Source organism: Chiloscyllium plagiosum, unplaced genomic scaffold (assembly GCF_037043375.1).
Source record: "Chiloscyllium plagiosum isolate Xiang-an unplaced genomic scaffold, Cpla_swu_hap1 HiC_scaffold_23, whole genome shotgun sequence".
NCBI lineage: Eukaryota > Metazoa > Chordata > Chondrichthyes > Orectolobiformes > Hemiscylliidae > Chiloscyllium > Chiloscyllium plagiosum.
Genome location: NW_028270161.1, coordinates 27,809,311 through 27,823,241, shown reverse-complemented (window position 1 = coordinate 27,823,241; position 13,931 = coordinate 27,809,311). Strand labels below are relative to the sequence as shown.

At 42.0% G+C, this 13,931-nt stretch overlaps 1 protein-coding gene across 3 annotated transcripts in view; it reads right to left on the bottom strand.

The window, feature by feature from the left end:
* Positions 1-13,931, bottom strand: part of fbxl13 (F-box and leucine-rich repeat protein 13) — a 317,084-nt gene that overhangs the window by 195,459 nt on the left and 107,694 nt on the right. The gene's annotated exons all lie outside the window — the stretch shown is intronic.

The window sequence follows — 13,931 nt, the reverse complement described above, 5'->3', positions numbered from 1 at the left end:
AGGACCTAGCCAAGATAAAATGAAGCAAACAAATGACAGGAAACATCTTAATTGTGCAATGGGTGATCAATGAGAAAGTTCAGATAAAATCTGCTGACTCCACAGCACTACAGATGCCAGTCTCTAGCCAATTTTACACACTCCATGTGATATCAATTAATACCTGAATGAATTATATTTAGCAAAAGCTATAAGCCTTATAATATTCCACCTTATTACTGAAGATATGCTCCAGATGTAACTACTCCCCTAGCAGGCTATTCAAGTACAGAACCAAGGCTCAGTTTTTATCCCAACAAGGGCTCTCAGCTCCTGACCTCATTACAGCCATAGTTCAAACATGGAGCTGAATTTTGAGGTGAGAGTCACTGTTCTTGACAATCTTAATAACATTTTATAATTTGTGGATCAAGGAGTCCTAGTAAATTTAAGAGACTGGGAATCGGGGGAAGACTCACCACAGGTTGCAGCAATACCTAATGCGAAAGCAAGGTGTCAGTGATTATTGGGGCCAATCATCTCAGGCTCAAGGGGACATCACTGCAAGGGTTCCTCATGCCAAACCATCAACAGCTGCTTTGTTAATGGCCTTCCCTCCAATATAAGATAAGTGGGGATATTTGCTAATCATTGCAGGATGTTCAGTACCATTTTTGATTTCTCAGATATTGAAATAGTCCGCATCCAAACACAACAAGACTTGGACAATATTCAGATTTGAGTTAACAACTAGCAAATAACATTCATACCGCACTAGTATTTAGCCATGGCCAACTCCAGCCAAAGAGAACTTCAACTGTCTACCCTTGACATGCAATGATGGTACAATAGAGATGTATTAGCATAGTGGAAATATCACAAATGTGTTATTTACTTAGTGGATTTGTCATCACAAAACGAAACAAGATAAACGAGACATTTAACATTTAACATCATCAACAACACTCTCACAGGCATAAAGTTCACCAAGGAGGAAGAAACCAACAACAAACTTGCATTCCTGGATGTCACAGTCGAAAGAAAGGACAACAGAGAACAACTTCTCTTTCCAATCCTCCCACTTCCTCCAAACGAAAGGAGTAGCCATGGGCACCCAGCTATGCCTGCCTCTTCGTAGGATATGTGGAACAATCCATCTTCCGCAACTACACTGGCCCCACCCCCCACCTTTTCCTCCGCTACATCGATGACTGTATCGGCGCTGCCTCGTGCTCCCACGAGGAGGTTGAACAGTTCATCCACTTCACCAACACCTTCCACCCCGACCTCAAATTCACCTGGACAGTCTCAGATTCCTCCCTCCCCTTCCTCGACCTTTCTATTTCTATCTCAGGCGACCGAATCAACACGGACATCTACTACAAACCAACCGACTCCCACAGCTACCTGGACTACACCTCCTCCCATCCTGCCCCCTGTAAAAACGCCATCCCATTCTCCCAATTCCTTCGACTCCGCCGCATCTACTCCCAGGAGGACCAGTTCCAAAAACGCACATCCCAGATGGCCTCCTTCTTCAAGGACCGCAATTTCCCCCCTGACGTGGTCGACGATGCCCTCCACCGCATCTCTTCCACTTCCCGATCCTCCGCCCTTGAACCCCGCCCCTCCAACCGCCACCAGGACAGAACCCCACTGGTCCTCACCTACCACCCCACTAACCTCCATGTACAGCGCATCATCCGCCGCCATTTCCGCCACCTCCAAACGGACCCCACCACCAAGGATATATTTCCCTCCCCTCCCCTATCAGCATTCCGTAAAGACCACTCCCTCCGTGACTCCCTCGTCAGATCCACACCCCCCACCAACCCAACCTCCACTCCCGGCACCTTCCCCTGCAACCGCAGGAGGTGCAAGACTTGCGCCCACACCTCCCCCCTCACCTCCCTCCAAGGCCCCAAAGGAAACTTCCATATCCGCCACAGATTCACCTGTACCTCCACACATATCATCTATTGCATCATTTGCACCCGATGTGGCCTCCTCTATATTGGGGAGACGGGCCGCCTACTTGCGGAGCGTTTCAGGGAACACCTCTGGGACACCCGGACCAACCAACCCAACCACCCTGTAGCTCAACATTTCAATTCCCCCTCCCACTCCACCAAGGATATGCAGGTCTTTGGACTCCTCCATCGTCAGACCACAGCGAAACGACGGTTGGAGGAAGAACGCCTCATCTTCCGGCTAGGAACCCTCCAACCACAAGGGATGAACTCGGATTTCACCAGTTTCCTCATTTCCCCTCCCCCCAGCCTGTCTCAGTCAAATCCATCAAATTCAGCACCGCCTTCCTAACCTGCAATCTTCTTCCCGACCTCTCCGCCCCCACCCCAGTCTGACCTATCACCCTCACCTTGACCTCTTTCCACCTATCACATTTCCGACGCCCCTCCCCCAAGTCCCTCCTCCCTATCTTTTATCTTAGCCTGCTGGACCAACTTTCCTCATTCCTGAAGAAGGGCTAATGCCCGAAACGTCGATTCTCCTGTTCCCTAGATGCTGCCTGACCTGCTGCGGTTTTCCAGCAACACATTTCCATCTCTGATCTCCAGCATCTGCAGACCTCACTTTCTCAACAGAGAACTACAAACCTGCGTATACAGAAAACTGACAAACACTGACCAAATACTTAACTACACCAGCAACCATCCCAACACACACAAACGAAGCTGTATCAGAACACTACTCCAATGAGCCACCACACACTGCAGTACAGACGAACTACGCAAAACAGAGGAGAACCACCTGTACAACGTATTCAAGAAGAACGGATACTCAAAAAATACAGTGTGCAGATTCCTCAAGAACAAACCACAACAAGCAGACCAAACACAGCCAGAAACCCTAACCACCTTACCATACATCAAAGAAGTTTCAGAAATGACAGCGAGACTACTAAGACCCCTCGGAATCCTAGTAGCACACAAACCCACCAACACTCTCAAACAAAAACTAACAAACTTAAAAGACCCAGTACATCCCATGGACTAAAACCAACGTCATCTACAAAATTCCATGCAAGGACCGACACAAACACAACATAGGACAAACAGGAAGAAAGTTAGCCACCAGGATACACGAACACCAGCTAGCCACAAAAAGACATGACCCTCTCTCCCTTGTAGCCCTACACACAGATGAAAAAAGCCACCATTTCGACTGGGACAACACATCTATCCGGGACAGGCTAAGCAAAGGCATGCCAGAGAATTCCTAGAGGCCTGGCACTCCAACCACAACGCCATAAACAAACACATAGATCTAGATGCCATCTATCAACCCCTCAGAAAACGAACAGGAAATGACATCACCACAAACCCCAGGAACCCCATCCAGGAGAAAGATATAAATAGAAAGCAGGAGACAACAGCTTCGCCTCACTTGGAGGTCGCCACTGATGATGTTACCTAGCCAGGTAATGAAACGTCTGGATATCAAACCTATAACTCAGCGAGCAAACCTACACCCTAAATCTCAACCTGAGCTACAAACCTTCACAAACCTTGCAAAAGGATTATAATAAATATCACTTAAAAAAAATACCACATACCTCAGGATTATAATGGAATACTCTCCATTTTCCAAATCAAATGTGGGTCAAACAATACTAAAAAGGTTTGACACTATTCAAAACACCACATCCATCACCTTAAGCAGTCTGTCATCAATGCATAATGACAGCATTGAGATGTACTATGCAACTCATCAAGGTGATTTAGACAATACCTTCCAAAGTTGTAACCTCTACTACCTAGAAAGAAAAGGCCAGCATTTTACAGGTTCCATCTGTAGATTCTCCACTAAGCCACATACCATTCTGACTCAGAATTAAACAAAACAACCAAAGAACTGCAAGTGCTGGGAATCAGAACAAAACTTTAATTCTAAAGAAGGGTTACTGAATCCAAAACGTTAACTGTTCTTTCTCTTCACAGATGCTGCCAAACCTGCTGAGATTTTCCACCAATTTCTGCTTTTGTTTCTGACTTAGAACTATGTCTGTGCTTCACTGTCATTGGGTCAAAATCATGGAATACCCTCCTAAAAGGCCACAAAAAAAAACAATGTGCATATACCTACACTAAATGAACTGCAGCAGTTTACTAAGGTGGCCCACCACTACTATCTCAAGGTGAAAAATAAGGATCCCATGATAAATAAAAGCAAGTACATGCTTGGTACCATATCTGTGGCAAAGGTAGGGATGAAGAAGTCAGGGCTCTTTGGATGACAAAAGAGATAGAGAATATGAAGCAACAAAAACAAAAGAGGTTATCTAATGCAAGTCAGATGAAATCAATAAGCAGAAACCATTCCAAATACGAGGTTGTAAGGTAAAGGGAAAAGGAAAGTAAGTCTGGGAACAGAGACAAAATAATCAAATTGAATACAACACAAAAGAGCATGAAATAATCTACCAGTATTTAAATAGTAAATGGATAGTAATGAGGTGGGGTGTATCCTTTTGGGGACATTGAGGGTGATACATGCTTAGAAACAGAGGGCTAAATGAAAACATTTAATGAATACTTTGTATCAGGGTTTGCTAAAAAAGATAATGGTATCAAATATTGATAGCAGTGATGATGGAGGAATGGATATGATGAAAATAAATAGGCAGGATGAACTGGAAAGGTTGACTTAATATGGATTACTTGCCTGGTTCAGATAGTATGTGTCCAGGTTACTAAAGTATCAGTAATGGTGAAGAGAATGGGAAAGACTTACTATAAATTACATGTGAGCATTCAAGTTATATGAAGGAGTAGGCCATCCATTCCCTCCTGTCTGCTCTGCCTTTCAACAAGATAATGGCTGATCTGACTGCAGCCTCACCTCCACTTTCTACCTATACCTGACAACAAAGTGACTCTCATATTAGTCAAGAACCTATTGTGGACAGGTGGCCAGCAGCAGAAATGACTATGAAACTAATTAAGGGTTACAATCAAGCATGCTGAGAATTTTGGTCAAGTTTAAACTCTGACCTAGCTCAAAACTGCAGTTAGGGCGTGTTGGGACTTGTCTTGTCAGCTGTGACCTGCAGTTTCCTGTGTTGACCAAATAAGGGAGATTTTCTGGCGGTCTGCTAGACATAATAGCTCTACAATACTTTGTATGGAGCATTGAACGTGGCTGTAGATGACATGATATAAATGTCTGGGTTGTTTACCAGTGAACTCCATTGGTTGAGATTGAACATTGTGATCAGGTTTGGTCAATTCATTGGCTAAATGCCACAGACGTTTCTGGAAAATGAGCATATTTTGGGATAAATATTAGCAGAACAAAGGCGTTTGCAGGAGTGAGCCCTCAAGACCAGCTTTTGAAAAGCGCATCTCCTGAAGTTACCATTCGCGTGAACCTCCTCTGAACACGATCCAAGGCCAGTGCATCCTTCTTGAGATATGGGGCACAAAACTGCACACAATACTGCAAATATGGTCTGACCAGAGCCTTATACAGCCTCAGAATTATACCCCTGCTTTTATATTCAAGTCCTCTCAAAATAAATGCCATCATTGCATTTGCCTTCTTAACTACTTACTCAACCTGCAAGTTTATCTTGAGAGAATCCTGGACTAGAACTCCCAAGTCTCTTTGCACTTCAGACGTCTGAATTTTCTACCAATTTAGAAAATAGTCAATCCCTCTATTCTTCCTACCAAAGTACATGACTTCACATTTTCCCACATTGTACTCCACCTGCCACTTCTTTGCCCAGTCTCCTAATCTTTTGCAGTCTCCCCGTCTCCTCGATGCTGCCTGTTCCTCTACCTATCTTTGTATTGTCTGCAAACTTAGCCAGAAGCCCTTAGTTCCTTCATCTAGATCATTAATGTATAAAGTGACAAGTTGTGGTCCCAACACTGAGCCTTGCGGAACACCACTTGTTACTGGCTGTGCTCCTGAGAAGGATCCTTTTATCCCCACTCTCTGCTTTCTGCTAGACAGTCAAGCTTCTATCCATGTTAGCACCTTGCTTTCAACACAATGGGCTCTTATCCTCCTGTGCGGCAGCTTCTTTAAGATCAGGTAGATAACATCCATTGGCTCTCCTTGGTCTAACCTGCTTGTTACTTCCTCAAAAAATTATAGAAGATTTGCCAGTCATGACCTTCCCTTGATGATACCGTGCTGACCTTGCCCTATTTTATCAGACACTTAAGTACTTAGAAATCTCATCCTTCATGATGGATTCCAGGATCTTACCCATGATCAAGGTTAGGCTAACTGGTCTGTAATTTTCCTCCTTTTGCCGTACTGCCTTTTTAAACAGAGGTGTCATGTTAGTGATTTTCCAGACCTCTGGGACCCTTCCTAATTCAAGGGCTATCTGAAAGATTACAACTAACGCCCCCATTATCTTGTCAGCTATCTCCATTAGAACTCTGGGGTATAGTCCATCTGGTAACCAATCCTCTATTCATGTTAATATACTACTTCCTACACTACAAGCTCTTATGTTACTTAATAAACCTCAATGTGGCATTTTGTTAAATGTCTTCTGGAAATCAAAATACTGTATATCAACTGGTTTTCTTTTATCTACATTGCTTGTTACTCCTTCAACTGAACCAAGACATCACTACTCCTGGACAAGACCTCTTGCAGTAAAGGCTAACAAACCAACAGGCTCCCTAATAGCTTGCTGCATCTGCATGTTAACCTTCAGTAACTTATTGACAAGGACACCAAGTCCTTTTGCATATTATCACTTTCAAACCTTGCACCTTTTAAGGCATACCTATCTTTTATTCCTACCAAAGTGGATAAACTCTCATTTTTCCATGTTATATTCTATCTAATGGAGCCTTACCAGAATTGAGGTAATTTTGGAAAATTAAAACCGAAGGATCGTCTACTTCAGTAACCAGTTCTTTTAACATCCTACGATGACATCCGTTAGGGCCAGGAGGCTGTCAGATTTTAATTCTAATAATTTTGCCAAGTAGTCTTTCTCTGCTGACTGCAATTGTTTTAAGTTCCTCTGGCCTTTTTGTATTCTGATTCATTATTTCTGGGATGTTGCTTGAATCCTCTCCAGTGCAGACAGATGCAAAATCTGTTCATTTCCTATATTCCATTATTAATTCCCCAGACAGTGTCTAGAAGAATCATGCTAACACCAGCCTTTTAGTTTTTGAATATCAGTAGAAACTTATTATCTGATTTTATATTTTTAGCTAGCTCTAATTTCTCACTTCTTATTAACCTCTTAGTCATTCTTTACATTCTGTCTAATTTTCTGATTGGTCACGCTGTTTTGCAGAAATATACACTTTTTTTTGCTCAGTTTGTTACTGTCTTTAACTTCCTTATTTAGCTATGAATTACACTTCAGTCTTTCATAAGTTCTCTCTTTATTTGTATATATCTTGACTGATCTGAAACATCTCCTAAAATGTCCATAAATCTCCTTAAATGTGGGCGGCACGGTGGCACAGTGGTTCGCACTGCTGCACTCACAGTGCCAGAGACCCGGGTTCAATTCCCGCCTCAGGCGACTCTCTGTGTGGAGTTTGCACATTCTCCCTGTGCCTGCGTGGTTTCCTCTGGGTGCTCCAGTTTCCTCCCACAATCACAAAAATTAGAACTTGCTAAGTTGCCTGTAGTGTTAGGTGAAGGGGTAAATGTAGGGGAATGGGTCTGGGTGGGTTGCGCTTCAGCGGGTCGGTGTGGACTTGTTGGGCCAAAGGGCCTGTTTCCACACTGTAAGTAATCTAAAAAAAAAATCAGCCACTGTATCTCTAAAATCCTATCCATCAACCTAGTTTCTCCATTCACTTTAGCCAGGTCTGTCTTCATACTATCATAATTACTCTTATGTAAATTTAAAATGCTAGTGTTTGATCCACTCTTCTCTCCCTCATACAAAGTCCAATCATATTAAGATTACTGCTACCTAGACTCACCTTTACTGCGTAGTAATTAATGAATCAACCAATCCTGTCTCATTGCATATTATCAGATCTGGTATTGTTGCATTCTGATTACTTTAAAACACATTGTCCCAAAACTACTGATCACCTAGACAACTCTTGTCAATCTGATTCACGCAAACTATATGTCGAATAAAGTCATCCTTGATTATCACCATACCTTCTTAAAAGGCCTAATTATTTCTTCCTGTATTTCTCATTCTACAGTATAGCTCCTGTCAAGGGGGACCTATAACCCACTCCACAAGTGATTTCTGACGCTTTTAATTCCTAACCTTTGGTCAAACTGATTCCATATTTTGACCACTGGATGTGAGATAATCCATTCTATGCTACCTTTAGTTAACGGAGCTACCCCTCTACCTCTTCCTAGCTTCCTTTCTTCCTAATGTCACATATCTTTGAATAGTAAGGTCCCAGGCTTTGACATCGAATGGCCATGTTTTTGTAATGGCTATCAGATCATACATACTTATTATTAGTTAGGATGTCAGTTCATCTGTTCTGTCATAAAAACTACGTGCATTCAAACATGGAATGTTAAGTTCTGTCGTAGAGTCATAGAGCCTTTTTACTATTTTCGTGATCTCTAGTTATATTTCCTGTTGAACATTTGAGTTTGCATTCTATCCCTTCCTGTCACACTCTGAACACCATTTCCTTTAGGCCCTCTTGCCTTGTCCTCTCTATTTATCAAATATTCCCAAACTTGATTTCACACTCCTACTATTTACTTATATTTAAAGCACCCTTTACCTCCCTAGTTGTAAGATTCACTAGAAAACTAGTCCTAACAAATGAACTGAAAGAACTGTGGATGCTGTGAATCAGAAACAAAAACAAATTGTTGGAAGAGTTCAGCATCTGTGGAGAAAAATCAGAGTTAATGTTTAGGGTTGAGTGACCCTTCTTCAGACCATAGGATATGGAAGTTCTGAGGAAGGGTCACTCAACCTGAAACATTAACTCTGATTTCTCTCTACAGATGCTGCCAGACCTGCTGAGGTTTTCTAGCAATTTCTGTTTTTGTTCTGGTCTTAACACAAATCAGGTGAAGACCATCCAAACAGTACAGCTCCAAGTTTTCCCAGTACTGGTGCCTGCGCACCATGAATCAAAACCTAGTTCTCACACACCAATCTTTAAGCCAAGTATTCACCTATCTAATCTGGCACTCACCTTTTGCCTATATACTCATGGCTCAGGTAATAATATACAGATTGTTATCTTTGAGGGTCTGCTTTAAAATTTTGAAATTTGCTCAAACCCTTAGCTGCTCAAACCCTCAAACCCTAGTTTTGACTACGCTATTGCAAGTTCCCCTCCAACCCAGCACAAATGTCCCAATCCCTGGTATCGGGCAGGCAACAAAGGCATTTGGACTCTCACTCTTGGCTGTAAAGAACATTTCATATCTCCCAATTATGGTACCTCTACTCATTAATTCTCACAGTTTGAATGGTATCCTGTACTATAGTGCCATGAACAGTTTGCTCATCTACCTGAGACAGCAAGAATTTCACACCGTATTAGACATTTGCTTCATGACCATTCTTGCTTGACTCAAAGTTACACTCTCCTATCCCTGGTCACTGAACAAATTAGAAGACCTTATTTTAATGGAGTGCAACTGCTTGGAATGAATGTCTAATAATCTGCTTCCCACCTGATGTATCACAGTACCTGCAGTTCATAAACTCTGAGCCAAAGCTCCTCAAGCCACAAACATTTCTTAGAGATGTGTATGCCATGGGACATACAGTATTTACCAATAAGTTATGTAGACATTTTTAAAAAAGTGAACAAAATACTCAGCAAATAAGCACTTGCATATTTCCTTTTAATGTCCCTTTATATCATTCTCTGCAGCTTTTCAACTCCTGCTCTCCTGGAGGCTGATAGAGTTAGAAAAAGAAAACAGCACCTCTGTGCCCTCATTTCACCAAACTAGAGCTTCACTCAACTAAAGCTACATTCCCTCACCCAACTGCTATCTATCTAAGAAATTTTTTAATGAACCTGTTCAGAGACATTATTTTAAATGTCTGGAGCAGGTGTGACTTGAAGTCAGGCTTTATAGCCCGAGATAGGAATATTATCACTCCACCACAAGAGGAACACTCCCGCCTCACACACACAATCTCATTATCCATACTCTATAACAAGGTGCACTCCAACCTCTTTTGTTCATATATCTTTTGTCGGTATGTTTAATCGACCTGTCATGACACTCCATTGAGGAAGGTGGGCCTGAATCCAGGTCTTCTGGCCCAGAGGTGGGCACACAAAACTACTGCCCCAAAAGAGCCTTCCTTCTTCACTTACATTAACAGAAACTCAGAAGAGCTCTTTTGCAGTTACTGAAACAAGATCATACCAGTTAATAAATTAGTAATGGCATTATCTTGGGTACCAAGGTACCTAGGTACAAAAAAAAACTTAGGTACAAAGTAGTAAGAGAAATAAGAGTTAAAAAGTTAAGCATTATTTCACAGAATAAGTAGAAAAATAAAGAAAAAGATAATGGTTAACACTATAGTACATTTCTATGACTCTGATTCTATGACTAAAGTCTTTAGTAATTTAAACTAGGAAAATAAAGTTCAACAATTAAAAGTTCAACAGCCTTTGATGAGTCCTCCGCTTATCTCATTCTACAGGAGACCTCAGCTGTCTGTTCTTGACCCCACTGCCACAGATATTGTCACTGCTGCTGAAACCGCTGCCTCTCTGATCTGCCCTGGTGCCTTGAGAATATGCCCAGGCAGAATCCACTTGTACACCGAGATAACGTCATGAGCTGCTAAGAGACCAGGTTGAGAGCTGCTCAGAGACCAGACTAAGACCTGCCATGAGGGATGTTAACACCAAAAGGGAGAAAAGCACCAAAAAGGAGGATAACACGAGTAAAAAGGGGAAAAAAAGAAGGAAACAATAAATAAATAGAAGGAGCAGAGGAGCTCCAGTTGGAGAATCCTATACTGCTGACACCTTGACCTTAGACATGAAGCTGGTGACAAAGGATCTTTAGCAATGTCTTTTGAAATTCATATCCAAGAAAAGGTATAACGACATTCCCAGTCATCATAGATCAGTTTAATATTAATGGTGGTACGGTTTTAGAAACAATAATCAAAGGGGGAAATCACCACATACCTGAATAGGTTTCAGTTAATGAAAGGAAATTCAGGATTTGTAAAAGCAGATGGTACTTGAATAAACTAAATTACCTTTGATGAAACAGTAATTAAGGTTGACAAGGAAAATGGGATCAATCATATCTAGGTGGATTTTCGCAAAGTTTTTGCTAAAGCAACATACAGACAGCTGGTTAACAAAATTGAGGCTCTCACAATAGGAGTGCCAGTTTCAGCTTGGATATAAAAAAACAAGTTTAAGGCTGGATGTCTGGTCAGTATGGACAAATTGGGCCGATGGGTTTGTTTCTGTGCAGTACATCTCTGTGACTCTATGAAAGAGTTATTAGAGAGGAGTGCTTTAAGCACACCCACTATGATGATGTCATGTGGACTTTGGGCAAAACAGCACAACAACCTAAAGGACTGAGGCCTAACATCTAGGAGAAAGTGAGGACTGCAGATGCTGGAGATCAGAGCTTAAAAACGTGTTGCTGGAAAAGCGCAGCAGGTCAGGCAGCATCAAAGGAACTGAAGAATCGATGTTTCGGGCATAAGTCCTTCTTCAGGAAGAAGAAGGGCTTATGCCCGAAACGTCGATTCTCCTGTTCCTTTGATGCTGCCTGACCTGCTGCGCTTTTCCAGCAACACATTTTTAGGCCTAACATCTAGCCTTTCTTAAACTTTCTGCAAAAATGTCTGTTGTAGTGATTGGAACATAGATGGCCAGGGGATCTTGTTGAGTATGATATCACTGTTTGGGGTTGTTAATTTGGGCTGACCAAGGAGCCCTCGCTGATAGTTATAAGTCTGAGTCTCAGAGAGTCTTCTATTCTATGGGCTGGTTCTGAGCTGGCTGGTCAGAATCCATGTATTATGCATTTACAAATAAAGCTTGACTTGATGACAGCAGACTGGCCTTTGTGCAGTTATTTCAGTGGCAACAAGAGAAAACAGTATGCTTTTGAAGAAACTTTGTTTGCAACAGTCATCTTTGAATTCGGGCAAGCATTTCTGGCATAATGGAAAGCTTGACTCATTGGATCCTGCCATCGAAGATTGGGCCCAGTATGTTGAAAGAAAGCATTATTTATTCAGGCAAATGTCATTGGGACAGATGAAAAGCAACGAGAACTTTCATCCTTAACTAGCTACACAGCTGTCATTGTGAAGTGCTCACCAGATTGCGGTCCCATACTTTCTAAGTCTAATGATCCCAATGAGGTGTCAGTATTTGAGCTGGTGGGGAAGTTGGAGGTCTGCGGGAGGCAGCATCACCAATGCTTTTTCTGAGGCCTTGGTAATCTCGTCCTCAAAGACCAAAGAGATGGCTTCTAGGGGAGCCAGTTTCACTGACAAGGTGGTGGACATCATGCTGGTAACTGGAAGGCGAAAGAGAGAGAGAGAAGACATCATGGCCAGTGGTTAGACATGATGTGCAATGAATGAGTCTGATAGCAGGGTTGATGGGAAAGTTGCTGTGGAATGAAGACTGGTAAATACTTATTTCGCAAGGCATAGATGTTGCAGCATCTCTGCAGAGGTAGAACCTGTCTTCTCCTGTGAGGACCAGGATTCTCTACTTGTATCAGCTCAGAAGCCTAATGTCAGCCACCCATTTGTCAATACAGATAGAGAACAAATAATTTCTTTGGTAATCTGGGAGGCACAAGTCGCAGCCCTAAAACCATTCAGTAACCCTCAGCAGAATGATGTACCACTGGTTGGATGTGAGTGAAGGTGTCAAGCAGAATCCAAGAGAGGCTGCAATAACAGTTGCTTGGGAGATAGTGCAGTCCAGCCACAGATATCCTTGTCAAAAGGAGACCCAGAACATTAGAAAATGAATACTCCAATTGAAGATGCACCAACATTCTATTTTAAACCTCCAAGCTTTAACTCAGCTGAACGAGGGCTATAAGTGTTGATCAACAGTAAGTTTCCTTGTCCATGCTTGACCCAATGCCATGAGATTTTATGGAATCCAGAGTGAATGCCAAGGACTCCTATGAATATCCTCTCTTAACAGTAATTATAATGTTTCTGATGGGTCAGTTTTGCTAGTGGATGGTGATGGACGAGACTGGAATATGGATGACAGGCATCTGCGAATATGGTAATGACCAGCTGTTGCTTGACTGGTCTGTAGGAAAGTTCTGCTAATTTTGGTACAAGCCTGGATGCTCTTCAAAAGGATTTTACAAAGCATTTTAGTGACCAGGATATACATCTGGTTTTATTGTTATTATTTTTTTCTTTAATTAACTGATCTAACCAATTGGCTTACTAGCCATTTCAGAGGTCAGTTAAGTGTCAGCCACATTTTTATGATTCTGGTACAGAGTTGGCAAACTATAGACTGTAGATCATATTTGACAAGGGAGATTTTAACCTCAAGCTACATTGTGTCCAAAACAACCTACCAGGCATCTGGGGCTCCAGTAAATATTCTAAGGAGCAAGAATCAGAAAATTTAAGAGGGGAATAAACTCAGATTAACTGTTTTTATCTATATAGACTGCCTTTTAATGAATGACTGGCTACGAAAAGTAGTTGAAAGTAAAGTAAAGGCTGGTGGCTAGCCGTAAATATCTAGTGAACTGGGAGTAGTGTATACCTGCCATGATAAGAATCGAAACACATTAAGAAACACTGAGAGCAATACAAAGAGTTAAGATACAAGTCACCCTTTGATTTTGTCCTGATTTCTACTGACTGTGTATTAAATACTTAAACAGATGCACTGAAGTGCTTTAAAGTGCCAGTGTGTCTTACATAGGATTACATTGCCATATGCAGCAAAGAAACAGGTCATCCAGCTCAAACAGTTCATTCCAATGTTTAC